Source organism: Choloepus didactylus, chromosome 6, assembly GCF_015220235.1.
Source record: "Choloepus didactylus isolate mChoDid1 chromosome 6, mChoDid1.pri, whole genome shotgun sequence".
Classification (NCBI taxonomy): Eukaryota; Metazoa; Chordata; class Mammalia; order Pilosa; family Megalonychidae; genus Choloepus; species Choloepus didactylus.
In genome coordinates this window covers 43,402,060-43,419,867 of record NC_051312.1, presented here as the reverse complement: position 1 = coordinate 43,419,867, position 17,808 = coordinate 43,402,060, and the positions used below count along the sequence as shown (strand labels likewise).

The 17,808-nt window shown below is 41.8% G+C and overlaps 1 protein-coding gene across 1 annotated transcript in view; it reads left to right on the top strand.

Moving 5' to 3' along the window:
• Window positions 1–10,755: 10,755 nt before the first annotated feature.
• PRR5L (proline rich 5 like) overlaps window positions 10,756–17,808 on the top strand; it is a 171,489-nt gene continuing 164,436 nt past the window's right edge. The window contains exon 1 of the mRNA XM_037840121.1: window positions 10,756–10,992. The gene's annotated coding sequence lies outside the window, so the exon portion shown is untranslated. The remainder of the gene's footprint in view (window positions 10,993–17,808) is intronic.

Below are 17,808 nucleotides of genomic sequence, written 5' to 3'. Positions count from 1 at the left end.
CGCTGGGGGCTGTAGTCCTTAAAGGAGGCTCTGGTCCTTCAAGGAGGCTCGGGTCTTGGCGCTGTGGGCAGGGCAGGAATCAGGAAGGGAGACGAGTTGGGTTGGCTCAACCAGAGGACACTGGGACCGTTTTCAGGAGAGGAAATTGGCTTGTGTGCTTGCCTGATGAAGGGAGGGGAGAGAAACTCGTCTCTGTTCCATCCTATGCAAAGTTTTATTGTTTAGCAATTGCTGGAAGCGTCCCAGTTCATAGACATATCTTGATATGCAACACCGCAGTGGCAGCAGGGTTGCAACCTTCCGGGCACTGACTGGAGCCCAGGAAATTCCCTCTTATACCTGTCCCTGAGGGCAAGAAATTCTGGACATCCTCCCACTGGGCAGCACCTGTCACTCAGCTCTCCTCTCTGAGGCAGTTGTGATCAATACCATTTTAGAGATGTAGAAACTGAGACACAGAGAAGTTCAAGACTTTGTTCAAAGTATAGCTAGTAAGTTAGACCTGGAATTCAAACTTGGGTTGAACACTAAAGCCCCTATGCTTTACTGCCTCCCTTATTAGTTATTATTGTTGTGTAACAAACCACCTCAAAATTTAGTAGGCCAAGTTCTTGAAGGTCAGAAATCCAGGAGCAGCTTAGCTTGATGATTCTAGCTCAGAGCCTCTCACAAGATTTCAGTCAGGATCTACTGGGACTGGAGAATCTGCTCCTAAGCTCATCATGAGGTCGTTGCCAGGTGTTAGTTTCTTGCTGGCTGTTGGCTGGAGGCTACAGTTCCTTACCACATGGATCTCTCATAACATGAGCTGATCACAATATGGCACCTTGCTTTCCACAAAGCAACAGATTCAAAAGAAACAGAGAGAGAGAGAGAGAGAGAGAGAGAGAGAGAGGAGGAAAAAGACAGCTCCCAAGATAGGAGCTGCAGCCTCTTACAACCTAATCTCAGAGGTGCTATACCATCCCTTGTGCTGTCTGCCAATGGTAACACAAACCAGTCTGGGTTCAGTGTAGGAGCTGAATACCAGGAAGCAAGGATCGCTGAGGGCCATCTTGGAGACAGCCTACCACACACTGGGTTTCTGAGGTAAAACAAAAAGACACAGCCCTGCAGATTGACATGGCAATATCCTTGCAGAGAAATTACAGAAATAAGCCATAGTCTACCCACTTTTGTTGTTGTTGTTGTTGCTGCTGCTGCTGTTTATTTAACAAACATTTATTTCTATTTGCCCAAGGCACTTGGCTGGGCCCTGTGGATTTAACCTAAAGCTTACAGTGATTTAAGGCAGAAAATAAGAATCAGCCCATGTGGGTTCTTGAAGAAGAGGACAGGGGAAGGCCAAGAAAGTCAACTTGCATAGCTTGAGCCCACTGCCTGATTTTTATTAGGTATAATCAATTCTGCGTATATGAATTGGTGCTTACTTTCATTTATTCAATATGCTATGAATATGCTATGTGCCAGACTGTGTCCTAATTCTCTTACACTTATTGATTTATTTACTTCTCATAATAGTACTATGTGATATATATATATATGTATATACACACACACTGTCCTACAATTATACCCATTTTACAGATAGAGAAACTGAGGCACAGAGAGGTTAAGCAGCTTGTCTAATGTCACACAGCTAATGAGTGGCAAAGCCAAGATTCACACGTGGGCAGTCTGGTTCCAGAGTCTGTCCTGTTAACCACCAAATATACTACATCTTTTTGCTTTCCATAACTGAAAACTCACTTTTGTTTGGATGTCTGACTACGTTCCCTAGGTGGCAAGAAGAAGTTAAACGTGTTCCTGGACAGTCAGCCCAGTGATATGGTGAGAGACACAAGGTGAGTGGAAAGGTCTTAGTGGCTTTGGAAATGGACTTGGGTTCAGTTCCTCGCTCCTATGTGCTCCTGGCAAGTTACTTCACCTCTCTGAACCTCAGTTTTCTCATCTGTAAAACTGGAACAACAATAGTAATTCTACCTTTTGACCCCTAGGGGGAGCTCAAGGATGACTTATACCCCAAAGGGGGGCGGCCTGTTGGTATGGAGAGACTGAATTCCAGCAATTGGCAACACTGAAGGGCATAGATTTCCAAGTACTATGGGAAAGCATTTGCACTAGTATGACCAACAATCCCAGATTGCCCAGGAATGATGGAATTCTCAGACACAGGAGTTTCGTTGCTAAAACTGAGAGAGTTCCAGGCAAGCCAGGCCAGGTGGTCACCTTAGTTTGAGCCCTGAGCCTTTGAAGGGAAACCATCTTTTTGAGCTCTGGTTCTGTTTTCTCCAGTGGAGCTGATGTGAAGAGAGAGATATGGATAAGAGAACTTTTTAATAGAGGTTTTTAAAGGCAGCAATTTTGCTTTTTTGTTTTGTTTTACTTTTTGGTAACAGCTTTACTTAAATATAATTCACATTCCATACAATTCACCCATTTCAAGTGTACAAATCATTAGATTTTAGTGTATTCACAGAGTTGTGCAAACATCACTACAATCAATTTTAGAACATTTCATCACCCCTAGAAGAAACCTCATGCCCTTTAACTATCACTTCCCAATCCCCCATCACTCCCAGTCCTAGGCAAACACTAACCTATTTGCTAATTCTATAGGTTTGCCTATAAATAAATAGAATTATATGATATGTGGTCTTTTGTACTGGTTTCTTTCACCTAGCATATTTCTTTTTTTTAAATTCAGTTTTATTGAGATATATTCACATACCATGCAGTCATACAAAGCATACAATCAATTGTTCACAGTACCACCATATAGTTGTGCATTCATCACCAAAATTAATTTTTGAACATTTTCATTACCACACACACAAAAGTAATAAGAATAAAAATTAAAGTGAAAAAGAACAATTAAAGTATAAAAGAACACTGGGTGCCTTTTTTTTTTTGCCCCTGTTTTTCTACTCATCCATCCATACACTGGACAAAGGGGAGTGTGATCCACATGGCTTTCCCAATCACATTGTTACCCCTCATAAGCTACATTGTTATACAATCATCTTCAAGGTTCAGAGGTTCTGGGTTGTAGTTTGATAGTTTCAGGTATTTACTGCTAACTATTCCAATTCATTAGAACCTAAAAAGGGTTGTCTATATTGTGCATAAGAGTGCCCACCATAGTGACCTCTTGGCTCCTTATGGAATCTCTCAGCCACTGAAGCTTATTTCATTTCCTTTCACATCCCCCTTTTGGTCAAGAAGATGTTCTCCATCCCATGATGCTGGCTCCAGATTCCTCCCTGGAAGTCATGTTCCACGTTGCCAGGGGGATTTACACCTGGGGGTGTCGGATCTCACATAGAGGGGAGGGCAGTGATTTCATCTGCCAAGCTGGCTTAGCTTCACCTGGCATATTTCAAGATTCATTTGATACAGATCCAAAGCAGTGGGTTCTCTGCACAATGCACCCAAATGACCAATTCCTGAGGCACCAGGGTTTCAAAGAGTTTATTGCTAAGCAGGAAACAGGAGATCAGATGGCCATTCAGCCTAAAAATCTGTCTCCCCCAATTGTAGTAACTCTGATAATTTTATAGTATCAAAAGATGGACAAGTTTTAGGATAATAAATACAATTGCTCAAAATTAGAGATAATCTAATTATTGAGCATGCTCAGATTGATTACATGCTTAGTCACAGACTGTATATAAGAAGATGATGATAGGTGTGATTTTTAGTATTATAATGAGATATAGGTCACTTATAGTTTAAAGTTTAAGCTATCGCACATGTTGAGAGGGCCCATTTTGGTTAGATCCAGCTTCGTCTGGATAGTTTAGGAATTGGGTTTACTAGTTCTAAGCTGACTCAAGTTCATTCATTGATAAACATTTGGGGCTATCTTTTGTGATAAGACTCTAAAGTAGAAAAACAAGATTAGGTGGTACAAATGGGGGCCAGTCACAAGGTTTTTACAGTCATAAGGTAAAGGATATATAGTTATGCAATCATTTTCAAAGATCAAGGCAGTGGGCCACAGTTCAGCAACCTTAAGCATTTCCCTTTGGTCATTTTACAATATATGAGAAAGTAAGGAAAGCATCTATATAATGATTCAGTAATCATAAGTATTTGTTAATTCTTAACTCTTGGTTACACATCCATATTATAGCATATTATAGCATGTATCCATACTTCATTCCTTTTTTAATTATTATTAGAGAAGTTTTGGGTTTACAGAACAATCATGCATGAAGTACAGGATTTCCACACTCCACCAACACCTTGCCTTGGTGTGGAACACCCATTACAACTGATGATATCACCCTTTCACAACCACTCCATTAATCAAAGTTCATGGTTTAACCCAGAGTTCACTATTTGTGTAGTGTAGTTCTATGGGTTTTTTTTTTTTTTTTAATTTTCTGTTACCTTATATACAATCTAACATTTCCCCTTTTAATCATATTCAGATATATATTTCAGTGCTGTTAATGCACTCACAGTGTTGTGCTACCATCACCACCATTCATCACCAAAACATTTCCATGGTTCCAAATAGGAACCCTGTACATTTTAAGCCTTAGTTTACCATTCTCTATCCCCACCCCCTCGATCCCCTGGTAACTTATATTCTAGATTATAACTCTATGAATTTGCTTATCCTAATTATTTCAAATCAGTGAGATCATACAATATTTTACTTTTATGTCTGTCTTATTTCACTCAACATGATATTGTCCAGGTTTATCCATGTTGTGGCATGTTTCAGGACTTCATTCCTTTTTACAGCTGAATAATATTCCATTGTATGTATATACCACATTTTATTTATCCATTCATCAGTTGATGGACACTTGGGTTGCTTCCATCTTTTGGCAATTGTTAATAATGCTACTATGAACATCAGTATGTAAATATCTGTTTGAGTTCCTGTTTTCAGTTCTTTTGGGTTATACACCTAGTAGTGGGATTGCCAGGTCATAAGGTAGTTCTATACTTAGCTTTCTAAAGAACTGCCAAACTGTCTTCCACAGCAGCTGCACCTTTTACATTGCTGCCAGCAATGAATGAGTGTTCCCATTTCTCCAAATCCTCTCCAACACTTTTCATATTCCATTTTTTTTTTTAACAGCAGCTATTCTAATGGGTGTGAAATGAAATCTCATTGTGGTTTTGATTTACATTTCCCTGATGGCTAATGAAGTTGAGCATCTTTTCATGTACTTTCTGGCCATTTATGTATATTCTTTTTTTGAGAGATTTCTGTTCAGGTCTTTCGCCCATTTTTTAAATTGGGTTGCTTGTCTTTCTGTTATTAAGTTGAAAGATTTCTTTAGATATACTGTATATTAATCCTTTATTGGATATGTGATTCCAAATGTTTTCTCCCATTGTATAGGTTGTCTTTTTACTTTCATGGTAAAGTTTTTTAAGGAATAAATGTTTTTAATTTTGATGAGATCCCATTTATCTATTTTTTTCTTTTGTTGCTTGTGCTGTGGGTGTAAAATCTACGAAATCATTGCCTAGTACAAGGTCCTGAAGATGCTTCCCTATGTTTTCTTCTAGGAGTTTGATGGTTCTAGCTCTTATATTAAGGTCTTTGGAATATTTTGAGTTGATTTTTGCATATGATATGAAATAGGGGTTCTCCTTTTTTTTTGCAAATGGACATACACTTTTTCCAGCACAATTTGTTGAAGAGACTATTCTTTCAATTATGAGTGGTCTTTGTCACCTTGTCGAAAGTCAGTTAACCATATATGTGAGGGTTGATTTCTGAACTCTCAGTTCTATTCTATTGGTCTGTATGTCTGTCCTTGTGCCAGTACCATACAGTTTTGATTATTATGATATGTTTTAAGTCAGGAAATGTGAGTCCTCCAACTTCATTCTTCTTTTTCAAGATGGCTTTAGCTATTTGGGGCACTTTACCCTTCCATATGAAGTTGATGATTGGCTTTTCCATTTCTGCAAAGAAGGCTGTTGGAATTTTTATTGGGATTGCATCAAATCTGTAAATTGCTTTGGGAAGAGTTGACATCTCAACAATATTTAGTCTTCCAATCCTAGAACACAGTCTATCCTTCCATTTCTTTAGGTCTTCTTTAATTTCTTTTAGCACTGTTTTGTAGTTTTCTATGTATAAGTCCTTTACATCCTTGGTTAGATTTATTCCTAGATATTTGATTCTTTTAGTTGCTATTGTGAATGGCAAATTTTTCTTGATTTCTTCTTTCAGTTGTTCATTGCTTTTGTATAAAAACATTACTGATTTTGGAGTGTTGATTCTTTACCCTGCCATGTTGTTGAATTCATTTATTACCTCTAGGAGCTTTGTTGTGAATTTTTCAGGGGTTTCTATATATAGGATCATATCATCCACAAAAAGGGAAAGTTTTACTTCTTCCTTTCCAATTTGGATGACTTTTATTTCTTTTTCTTGCTTAATTGCTCTAGCAGGAACTTCCAGTACTATGTTGAATAACAGGGTGACAGTGAGCATCCTTGTCTTGCTTTTAATCTTGAAGGAAAAACTTTCAGTTTTTTACTGTTAAGTAGGATGTTAGCTATGGACATATCATTTATGCCCTTTATCGTGTTGAGGAAGTTTCCTTCTATTCCTAAGTGTTCTATGTTTTTTCATCAAGAAAGAGTACTATATTTTTTCAAATGCCTTTTCTTCATTGATTGAGGTAATCATGTGTCTTTTATCCTACATTCTGTTGATATGGTATATTACGTTTATTGATTTTCTTACACTGAATCATACCAGAGATAAATTCCATTTGATCATGGTGTATAATTCTTTTAATATGCTGTTGGATTCAGTTTGCTAGTATTTTGTTGAGGATTTTTATGTCTATAGTCATAAGAGATTTTGGTCTGTAGTTTTCTTTTCTTGTGGTATTATATTGCCTTGGTATGAGGGTGATGTTGGCCTTGTAGAATGAGTTAGGGAGTGTTCCCTCCTCTCCAATTTTTTTGGAAGAGTTTGTGCAGAATTGTAATTGAGCCTTGGAATGTTGTGAAGCTATCTATCTGGTCCTGGGCTTTTCTTTTTTGGGAGGTTTTTAATTACTGATTCAATCTCTTTACTAGTAATTGGTTTGTTGAGCTCTATTGCTTCTTGACTCAATGTAGGTAGTTTGTGTGTTTCTAAGAATTTTTTCTATTTTATCCAGGTTACCTAATTTATTGCCATACAGTCGTTCACAGTACACACTTATAGTCCTTTATATTTCAGTGGGATTGGTAGTAATGTCCCCCTTCTCATTTCTGATTTTCATTATTTGGATCCTCTCTTTTTTTCCCCTCATCTGTCTAGCTAAACTTTGTCAATTTTATTGATCTTTTCAAAGAACTAATGTTTGTTTATGTTGATTTTTCTTTATTGTTTTTTGTTTTGTTTTGTTTTCTATTTCATTTATCTTTGCTCTGATCTTTGTTATTTCCTTCCTTTTGCTCATTTTGGATTTGGTTTGCTCTTCTTTTTCTACTGTTGCCAGTTTTAAGGTTAGGTATCTGCCTTGAAGTCTTTCTCCTTTTTTAATGTAACCATTTAGAGCTATAAATTTCCCTCTCAGCACTGGCTTCACTGCATCCCATAAGTTTTGGTATGTTGTATTGCATATTCATTCACCTCAAGATGTTTCCTAATTTCCTTTCTGATTTCCTCTTTAACCCATTGATGTTTAAGTGTATGTTGTCTAATTTCCATGTTGTCTACTTTCCTTTTCAAAAACAGGGAGCTCTGTTTTTTATTTCTAGCTTCATTCCAGAAAGTATACATTGTATGATTTCAATATTTTTAAATTTATTCACACTTGTTTTGTGGCCCAATATATGATCTTTCCTGGAGAATGATCCATGTGCACTTGAGAAGAATGTGCATCCTGTTTTCACTGGGTTCAGTGTTCTATATATGTCTGCTAGGTCTCATTGGTTTAGTGTATCATTTGGGTCCTGTACTTTCTTACCGATCTTCCAACTAGATGTTCTATCCGTTATTGAGAGTGGTGTGTTAAAGTGTACTATTAATGTAGAACACTCAATTCCTTCAAACTGTCAATATTTGCTTCATATATTTTGGGGCTCTCCTGTTAGGAGAATATATATATATCTATAATTGTTACTGCTTAAATTTCCCCTTTATCAGTATTTAATGACCATCTTTGTCCTTCATAACTGTTTTTTATTTAAAGTCACTATTATTTGATATTAATATAGCCACCCCAGCTCTCCTTTGTTAATACTTGTATGGTGTATTTTCCCCCATCCTTTCACCTTCAACCTCAGAGCTGGGCCCCAGTGAAGCCATGATCAGTGATCAGCCGTGCCCACCCATGTTCTTGAGGGAGAGGATTTTTTTGTGCCTTTCAGTCACTAGCAGCTACCAGGGACTAGACCCCTCAGTGGCCTGCTGCAGGAGTGGGGGATGGGCACTGGAAGCCATTGCACAGAGAGAGAAATTTACAGTTTTTTACCATAATTCATCAGCTTCTTCCTTGCCCTCTTCCCTGGATGTTGTATAACGTTCTTCTGGCTGTGGAGTTTCAAAATAGTTGTTTCAAACAGTTTCTGCCTGTTTAATAGTTGTTTTGGTGGAAGGACTGAGTCCTGGAGCTCCCTACTCTGCCATCTTCCCCAGAAGTACTTTATTCCTTTTTATGGCTGAATAATATTCCATAGTATGGATATATCACATTTTGTTTATCCATTCATTAGTTGATGGACATTAGGATTGTTTCCACCTTTTGGCTCTTCTGAATAATGCTCCTTATTAATATTTGCTGCAGGCTTTTGTATGAATGTATATTTTCAAGTCTTTTGAATATATACCTAGGAGGGGAATTGCTGGGTCATATGGTAACTCAGTGTTTAAACTTTTGAGGTGCTGCCACTTTGTTTCAAAGTGGCTGCACCATTTTACATTCCCACTAGCAGTGTTTGAAGGCTCTAATTTCTCCACATTCTCACCAACACTTGTTATTATCTGCCTTTTTGGTTAAATTCATCCCAGGGGGGGGTGTGAAGTTGTGTCTCACTGTGAGCAATCTTATTTTGAAGTTGCATTTGCATAGAAAGTGCTTTTGTTACTTCAATGACTTAAGTTCATTTGAAGTGGTTGATGGAGATTATGGGGGCTTAAACCCCTGGTTTGGTTCCACCACAAACTCCCCTTTGGTTCCACCATAGGGCCTGGGCTGCCTTCTTTTGTGGAGGAATGCCTGAAGGAGATGGAATAGCCCAAGGGCCTATTGTCCTTTAGGGAGAAACTGCCCCTCCTCCTTCATTTCCTTATTTCCCTTTTCCTCCCCATCACCTCATAGACTGAGTTGAGGGTGGGTTACAAATGCTACGCAGTCTTTTAAATCTTGTGTCTTCTGCTCTAGGCTGATGAGTGTCCTTAAAATGGCCTAATTAGCTCACCAAACTGCAGGCACGTTGGGGACAAAATCCCTGAGTGTTAACAGGCATGCTCTGGCTCGGAAATGCCCTCTGTGTCCAGATCAGACGTCACAAGTGGCATGGTTTGGGGCTCTCTCTGCACTAATAATGTTGTGCTTGGTCTATACCGTGTTTTAAAATTAGGAAATGAAATAAAAATCTATATATCTGACTCTTCTTTAAAAATCAGCAGGCCTAGCCACTCTCTTCCCACCTCCCCACCTTGCAGCCCTCAGCTGGAGCTGAGCAGTGGGCTCCCCACATCCTCACTGTCCCTGCTAGACCCTGTATTGCTACTTTTGGCCCCCTGTGCACTTTATGTCACCTACCTGGTTCCAGAGCATGTTTTTGTTAGTGCCTGACTTCCCTCAGGGACCTAATGGGGTTAATTTAGGCCATAGTAGCTGGCAAGTCTGGATGCAGGTATTTGGGATCCAGGGTCTCCAGACATCTCTGTACCATCTCCTCATGACTCCATGTGAGCTGGGAGTTTAATGTTGATGTGTGACCTGTCATTCATGCTTCCCAAGCGCCTTTTATGAGCCAAGCACTGTTCTAAGAGCTTTGCAGGCTTGCCTTAACTCATTTAGTCCTCGCAGTAACCCAAGAGTAAACAATTTACAGATGGGAAAGCTAAGGCTCAGTGAAAAAACTTGTAGTCACATGGGTAATAAGTGGCAGAGCCAAGATTTGAAGGCAGGAGCAAATGAGGTCATTTTGTGAGTTTGCTTGTAGCATAGTGTCTGCTCCACTGTGGAGGTTCAATGGGTGCTACCTAACCATTGGTCTGGCTTCAACAACTACATCTAACTTGTTACATGGTTGGAGATTGGTCTCAGCCAGGTGCCCAAGCATGAAAGCCAGGAGTTGGAGTGGGAGGAGGTGACAGACCTGTTTGGAGATGATAGCTATGATTCTTCCAGTTCTAACTTGTGATGGGTCTTTAAAAGCCAGTAAGAGAAGAGGAGAGGGGGAGAGAGGGGCATTTGGGATTTGCTATGCATAAGGCTGGCACCCCTGGAGGGTAGTGACCCCGTTACAGAATGCCATGGGCTGTGTGTCCCCCGCTCCTCTCCCAGCTCTGGCTGGCCTGGCAGTGACGATTAGTGAAGTGAGCGCACATCAGACCCAGGAAGGCACGGTGGCCTCCTTTCTCATCCTCCCATCCCCAGGAGTAACAGTGGCTCCTAACACAACAGCATTGTCCTCCACACACAGGCCCTTTGTTTCCCTGATACACAGAGCAACGGCTGTAACAATGGCCTTGAACGGCACTTCACCCTCCTTTCTCCAATGTTACACTTTTTTTTTTCAGTTCTGAAATCGGCTAAACAATTATTTCCTGTGGGAGTGTTGGGGAAGTGCTATCCGCTTGTTGCAGTTTACACCTGCTTCCCTACCGGTCCCTGGTTCCCCGGGGCCCAGGTCAGTGGGAACGAACGGACCGAGTGATGAGCCAGGCCCAGAGAGAGCCGGACCTGTCAAAATGTCACCTTCTCAGGAGGCTGGAAGGCTGTGGTACCTCTTCTCTACCCTGCTAGGTGGGGCCTGCCCTGCAGGAAGGAACCAGACCAGGTAACACAAGTGAGAGGCTGAGAGCTGCTGGGGAGGGGGCGATGGCCTGGACTATGGGTCCAGCTCAAGGAGGATGGGTTTCTGGGTTCAGGATATCCTGTTTGTTGAGAGCCACTGTCTACTGGTAAACAAACAAACAAAATCAGCTCAAGTCAAGTCCCTGGCTTGTTTGGCAGCCAGGGGAAATGCTCTACCTGTCTGACCCCCAGTCAATGCCTCAGATGTCCTTGAGTGGCCAAAATCTTCAAGGTCCATATGGGTTTATTCAGGGGGATCATTCCCTTAATAATAGCTATCTATTGAGCTCTTTCTATATGTATTGCATATATGTTACTATTTGCATCTTACTTATTATAACAATAACAGCAAACACTTATACAATGTGCCTGGCATTCTTACTTGATTCAAACCTAGGCAGTCTGGCTCTAGAATCCGTGCCTTTAACCAACATGTCTCTTGTATAAATGTACTTGGTGTTAATAAACCAAGGTCATCACAGGGTTCACTTCGAATAGCACTGTGGTATAATAATAATCATGTGTGCTGAATGCTTTGCCCTGTGCCAGGCACTGATCTACGTGTTTTGCATGGATTTCCTCATTTATTCCACATGATAACCCTGTGGGATGGTGTTTTAGTTTCCTGGCTGCTAAAACAAATGTCATACAATTGGGTTGACTCGAACAGAGAGAATTTAATGGCTTATGGTTTTCAGGCTACAATTAGTCCAAAATCAAGGTGAGACTGTGGCCTTCTGGGGCTGGTGATCCTTGGTCCTTGGCTTTTCCATAACATGACAGTGCACATGGCAGTGTCTTCTCCTTTCTCTTCTGGGTTCTATTGACTTCTGGCTTCTTGTTTCCAGCAGCTTTCTCTTTTTGACTTCCACTCTGTTTATAAAAGACTCCAGTAATCCAGATAAAAACCCAACCTGATTCAGTTGGGCCACACCTTAACTGAAGTAACATCTTGAAGAGATCTTCTTTATATGGTCCACACCTACCAAAATGTGGACGAAGACCAAGAATATGTCTAAACAGGGGTATACAATTCAGTCTACCTCAGATGCATATTTTTATTATCCCCATTTTATAGGTGAGGAAATTGAAGTACAGAGGAGTACTTCATTTAATAGAGGTGCTCAGGATCACACAGCTATTAAATGACAGAGCTGGGACTTCAACTCAGCTTTTTTTGGAATTGTATGTGACTCTCTGGCCTTCAAAGCCCTGCAGCTGGTTTAGAGTGTATCTTTTTCTCTGGGTCATGAGGTACAGAGGGTGGCTTTCTGCTCCTGGTTTTGCAGAACATCTGCACTCGAGTTGTCAGTTCAAGGAGTGTGGGAGTTTTTGAATGGTTTGTTGTTTTGTCTTGCCTTAAGGAAATGGGGTTGCTCGATGGTGACGGTTAAGAAATTTGAAATGATAATAATTGCTCTATGAATAGTATCTCCTACTTGGCCATACGCTGTGCTAAGTTGCCACATAAGAGGGAGGTATATTAAATGCACAGGACTCATGGATGTACTCAGAGAGCCACCTTGATTTTTCCCTATCACCGCCACCCCCTTAATTTTTTCAGTGCCTCCCTCCCTTACCCAGCTATTTTAGTTTGTCAGGGCCACTATAACAAATACCACAAACTGGTTGGCTTAAACAATAGAAATTTGTTGTCTCATAGTTTTGGATGCTGGAAGTCCAAAATCAAGGAGTGGCCAGGCCATGTTTCCCCAGGAGCAGAGTTCTGGTGGTGGCTTGATCATCTGTGTCCCGCTTTCTCCTTGCTCCTACTCCCGCTCAGTCTTTGTTTCTGTCTAGATTTCTTCTCCTTACAAGGACCCCAGTCATATTGGATTAAGGCCAACTCTGATTTACTTTGGCCTCATCCACATCAGACTTTTGACTATTCTTTTTACAAATGAGCCCATATCCATAGGAACCGAGGTTAGGACTTGAGCACGTCATTGTGGGGGACATGGTGCAATCTACCACACCTACCAATAGATGAAAATCCGGGAAAGTCCTAGCTCTTCTCATCACTCTTTGGGAATAAAAAGTTCCTTAGAAACTTCAAATTACAACATTGTCACAGTTGTAACTGATATGTCCAGTCAAGTGGAATAACCCAAACCTTCAAAGTTCCTTCCAAGTTGAGGCTTCTGTCCCTTCTCCCCGGGGGCCTGGAGCTGGAAAGGGGGGCTGCGGGCAGCTTCTTGACTCCCACCTTGTGCTTCCCCCTGCCCCGCTCATCTTGCTCACTGAGGATTCTGACTCTTCAGCGATTGAGGGGAGGGGTGGAGAGGCAGAAAGGAGAGAATCAGGAAGTTCTTACCTGACATGCTGTGGTAAGCTGGCATCCCACTGGCTGGGCTGGTGGGTGTTTGAACCTAATTCTTCATCTCCTAGTACACCTTTGTGGATACTTCAGAGAACATCCTCCTTCCTCATCTTTGGGGATCTCTGAACTGCTGGTCCCTTGGAGATGGTTGGTTAAGACTCTTTCCTCTTTCCCTGGGCATGTGTGGTGCTGCTGCCTTCTTTTTGCTGAAAAGTTTCTGCTTCTCCTGGGGGCCTCTTTAAAGAACCTCCCTGGGATGACTGAGGCTTGGAGAAAATACTCTACCTTCTTTACCCTGACCAGGTCAAAGCTACCACTCCTCCTCACTCTCCTTGCCACCCCATCCCTCTCTTAAGCTTTGGATCTCTCAAGCAAGAATTGGAACCCAAGCTCCAGGGACACATTCTTAGTGAGAAGAAGTGGGAAACTGGCTTTTGCATACACCTATTGTGCATTCCAAAATTCTACTACTCTCAATTTTCCTTAGATCCTCCAAACTCTTCTGTGGACTAGATATGGTCACGTAAGGGGAAAACCGGTTTTATGCCACTTCTTTTGCAAGTCCACCATGATGGCGGCACACCTTACTGTAGAACGTGTCCTCTATTTTCCTGTGGCTTCAGCCTGAACTGAAAACAAAGTAGTTTTTACATCCTGCTACCCATACAGTTTCTCAATTAACTTTCGTAAAGAACCCTATGGGAAAGTCATTACTACCCACATATAGCTGAAGGAGAAGCTCAGAAAAGCTGAGGAACTTGCCCAAGATGGTACACTCAGCTAGTAGGTGAGGAAGTGGAGATTCTGCTCTGGGTTTATGTGATCTGGGGCCCAGGATCCAACCCTCTCCACTCTATCCTTCTCTGGGCTCTCACCCCACAGGGTTATTAGAACTTTTGCCTGCTGGATTTTTATCTGTGCCTGGTAAAACTTTTCTTCTTAGCAAAATGTTCTGAAGGTCAGAAACTCATCCCTGCTTGTGCTCCATTGAGATGCAGGGCCAGCAATGGGGGTGAGTAAGAGTTGCACTCCCTTTCCAAGGAGATTTTCAAGATGGCTTGAAAATCCTCTGCCTGCCTCCCCAGTATAACTTAATCAGTGGAATAATGAAGAAGTCTATAACTTTTTGATAGAAGTGCATAAAAGCAGTATTCTATTCTGAAAATTGTATTTGAAGTTTAAGGGGCCATATCAGCGAGCCCTCTGTCTCCTAAGAGTTACTTTACCTAAAGAGTTGAAAAATAAAGATATTTATGCCTAAGAAAACTTTTGTTTAGGTTTTTCTTTTTTTTTTTTCCTTCAAAAATAAAAAAGTACAGGCCTGTTGCCCATCCTTGCAAAATTTCCTACGCTACAACCAGGAAGGCTGGCAGCCTTTTGGAAACTGTGTGCCAAGGCTGTGTCCTGGGTTCATCTGGCAGCAGGGCAAGGGGGGCAGGGCTGGAGTGGGTGAGGCCTCATGAAAACAGGACTGGAATAGGCTAGGGCTGACTCAGATCAGGGAGGAAGGAGGGGTGATATTTCTATTCACCTACTCAGCAATTATTTAACAAACACCTATTATGCCCAAGACCTCTGCAGGTCATTGAATGGGCCCTGGAAAAAGTGACATCTTAGCTTCTCTCCTGGTTTTCAGAGGAAGGTGAGGCACTGGAAGAAAAGCATTTTGAATCAAGGGAATGGAGGCATGGAAAGACTTGGTGTACTTGGAGACTCACTGTTCTGGTTTGCTAAAGCTGCCAGAATGTAATATACCAGAAATCAGTTGGCTTTTACAATGGGGATTTATTAGCTTACAAATTTGCAGTTTTAAGGCCATGAAAATTAAGGCATCAACAGGATGATACCTTCTCTGAAGAAAGGCTGCTGGCATCTGGGACATCTCTGTCACATGGGAAGGCACATGGCCGGCATCTGCTGGTCCTTCTCTCCTGGGTTAGTGTCCGCCTTCAGCGGCTTCCTCTCTCAGCTTCTGTGGGTGTGTCCTTGTCTCTCAGCTTCTCTGGGGCTTCTCTGAGCTCTCTGGGCTCTTTCTGTGTGTCCTTTATCTTCTTATAAAAGGGCTCCAGCAAGGGGTTTAAGACCCAGACCCACCCTGAATGAGTGGGGTCACATCTCAACTGAAAGAACCTAATCCAAAGTTCCCACCCACAATATGTCTGCACCTACCGGAATGGATCAAAAGAACATGGCCTTTTCTGGGGTACATTCAGCTTCAAACCATTACACTAGCAAATGGCTCAAGCACAGGCCTGAGGTCAAGGGAGGTCAGGGGCAGGAGGAGGAGAAGGGAGAAGGTAGGGACCTTCCGGATTAGGCTGAGCCCAGGTGGGGACACAGAAAGGCTTTAAGCAGATAAGTGCCCTATGTGGGTTTGCCTTTTAAGGGAGTGAACTGAGGCAGGACAGGGGCACTTTGAAACCCTGGAGGCAAGACTCAGATGGGCAAGGGATGCTGAAGAGCCAGACCAAAACCTTTTCTTTCCAAATTTGCTCAGAAATAGAGCAGTTAGAAGAACTGAAGTTCAGCCAGCCAGCTTTTCTTGGTGAATTCATCGAAACTTTTATCAGAGTTCCCAGCTTGTGGCCTGCCCTGAGGAATTCAGACTAGCAAATCCCCATGGTTGTGTTAGCCAATTCCTAAAATAAATCCCATTATACACACACACACACACGCACATGCACACACACACACACACACATATATATATTCTGTTGGTTCTGCTTCCCTGGAGAACCCTGGCTAATACAGAGGTCAAGACTCAGGGAGACAGGCAAAGAATAATGACGGGCTAAACCAAAGCCCTAACCCAGGGAATAAAAAGGTGGAAGTGTTAGGCTGGAGTGAGTGTGGAAGCCATTGTGGGGTCAGCCAAGGGAGGAGTCTGGAATGCCCCTCATTTCTGACTTGGACAACCAAAGGGATGGTATGCCAGTAACCCACGTGTGTAGTGTGTGCATGTGTGTGTGTAGTGGGGCAGTTCTACTAGGATTGGGAGTGGACCAGAGACCCTTCATAGCTGGAGAAAGTGGGGTATGGGGGTTGTTCCTCCTTTCAACAAATATGTACTGAGGGCCTGTCATGAGCTGGGTGCTGAAGATTGGAAAGTAAAGGGGACACATTCCACTCCTCCCAGAATTTATAGCCCAATAGAGGAAAAAGAAAAGGAGCAATTGAAATGCAATGTAGCAGAAAGACTCTAAAAGGGAAATTGGGAATAACTGGGTAAATTTGAATAGGGACTGGGTGTTTAAATGATAATAGAGAATTATTGTTAAATTTTCAGGTGTGATATTGGTATTGTGGTTTGGGTGGGTGTGCCGGTTTGTATATATTATGTCCCCCAGAAAAAGCCATATTCTTTGATGCAATCTTGTGGGGACACATGTATTAGTATTGATCATATTGGAATTCTTTGATTGAGTGTTTCCATGGAGATGTAACTCAATCAACTGTGAGTGAAACGTTTGATCAGATAATTTCCATGGAGGTGTTACCCCGCCCATTCAGGGTGGGTGTTAATTGGATCACTGGAGGAGTTCACAGACAGAGGACCTCAGAGCAACTGAGAGTGACATTTTGGAGGAGCTGCAGCTTACAGAGACATTTTGGAGAACACAACCCAGGAGCAAGCAGACACCCATTCAGGGTGGGTGTTAATTGGATCACTGGAGGAGTTCACAGACAGAGGACCTCAGAGCAACTGAGAGTGACATTTTGGAGGAGCTGCAGCTTACAGAGACATTTTGGAGAACACAACCCAGGAGCAAGCAGACACCTAGAGAGGAACATCGTGGGAGAAAGCCATTTTGAAACCAGGGCTCCAGAGCAGATGCCAGCCACTTGCCTTCCCAGCTAACAGATGTTTTCCGGACGCCAATGGCCATTCTTTAGTGAAGGTACCCTATTGTTGATGACTTACCTTGGACACTTTGTGGCCTTAAGACTGTAGCTTTGTAACCAAATAAACCCCCTTTATAAAAGCCCATCCATTTCTGGTATTTTGCAAAAGGGCAGCATTAGGAAACCAGAATAGTGGAAGAATACCCTTCAGCTTTTTTTTTCTGTTTTAGAGATGCAAGTTGAAATGTTTAGGGATGAAATGTCATAGTGTCTGTAATTTGCTTGGAAACAAAATAAACACCCACATATGCATACTTATACATACACACACAGTGGAAGCAAATATGGCAAAATATTCCCAATCATTGGGAATACATGAGAGCTGACTGTACTATTGTACTATTCTTTTTGCTTATTTGGCTTTTCTGGGTGAAATTTTTCACAATAAAAACTTAAAAATTCAAAGAAGCAAGTGCATTGATGGAGAAGGAGCGGTACCATAGGAACACAAAGGAGGGCTCCTACTTGGAAATTGATGGGTGAGAGAAGCTTCCCAAAGAAAATATTATCTTATCTAATACCTGAGAAATAAGTGGTTGATGGATGGGGAATGGGAAAAAACTTTGGGGAGGGTGC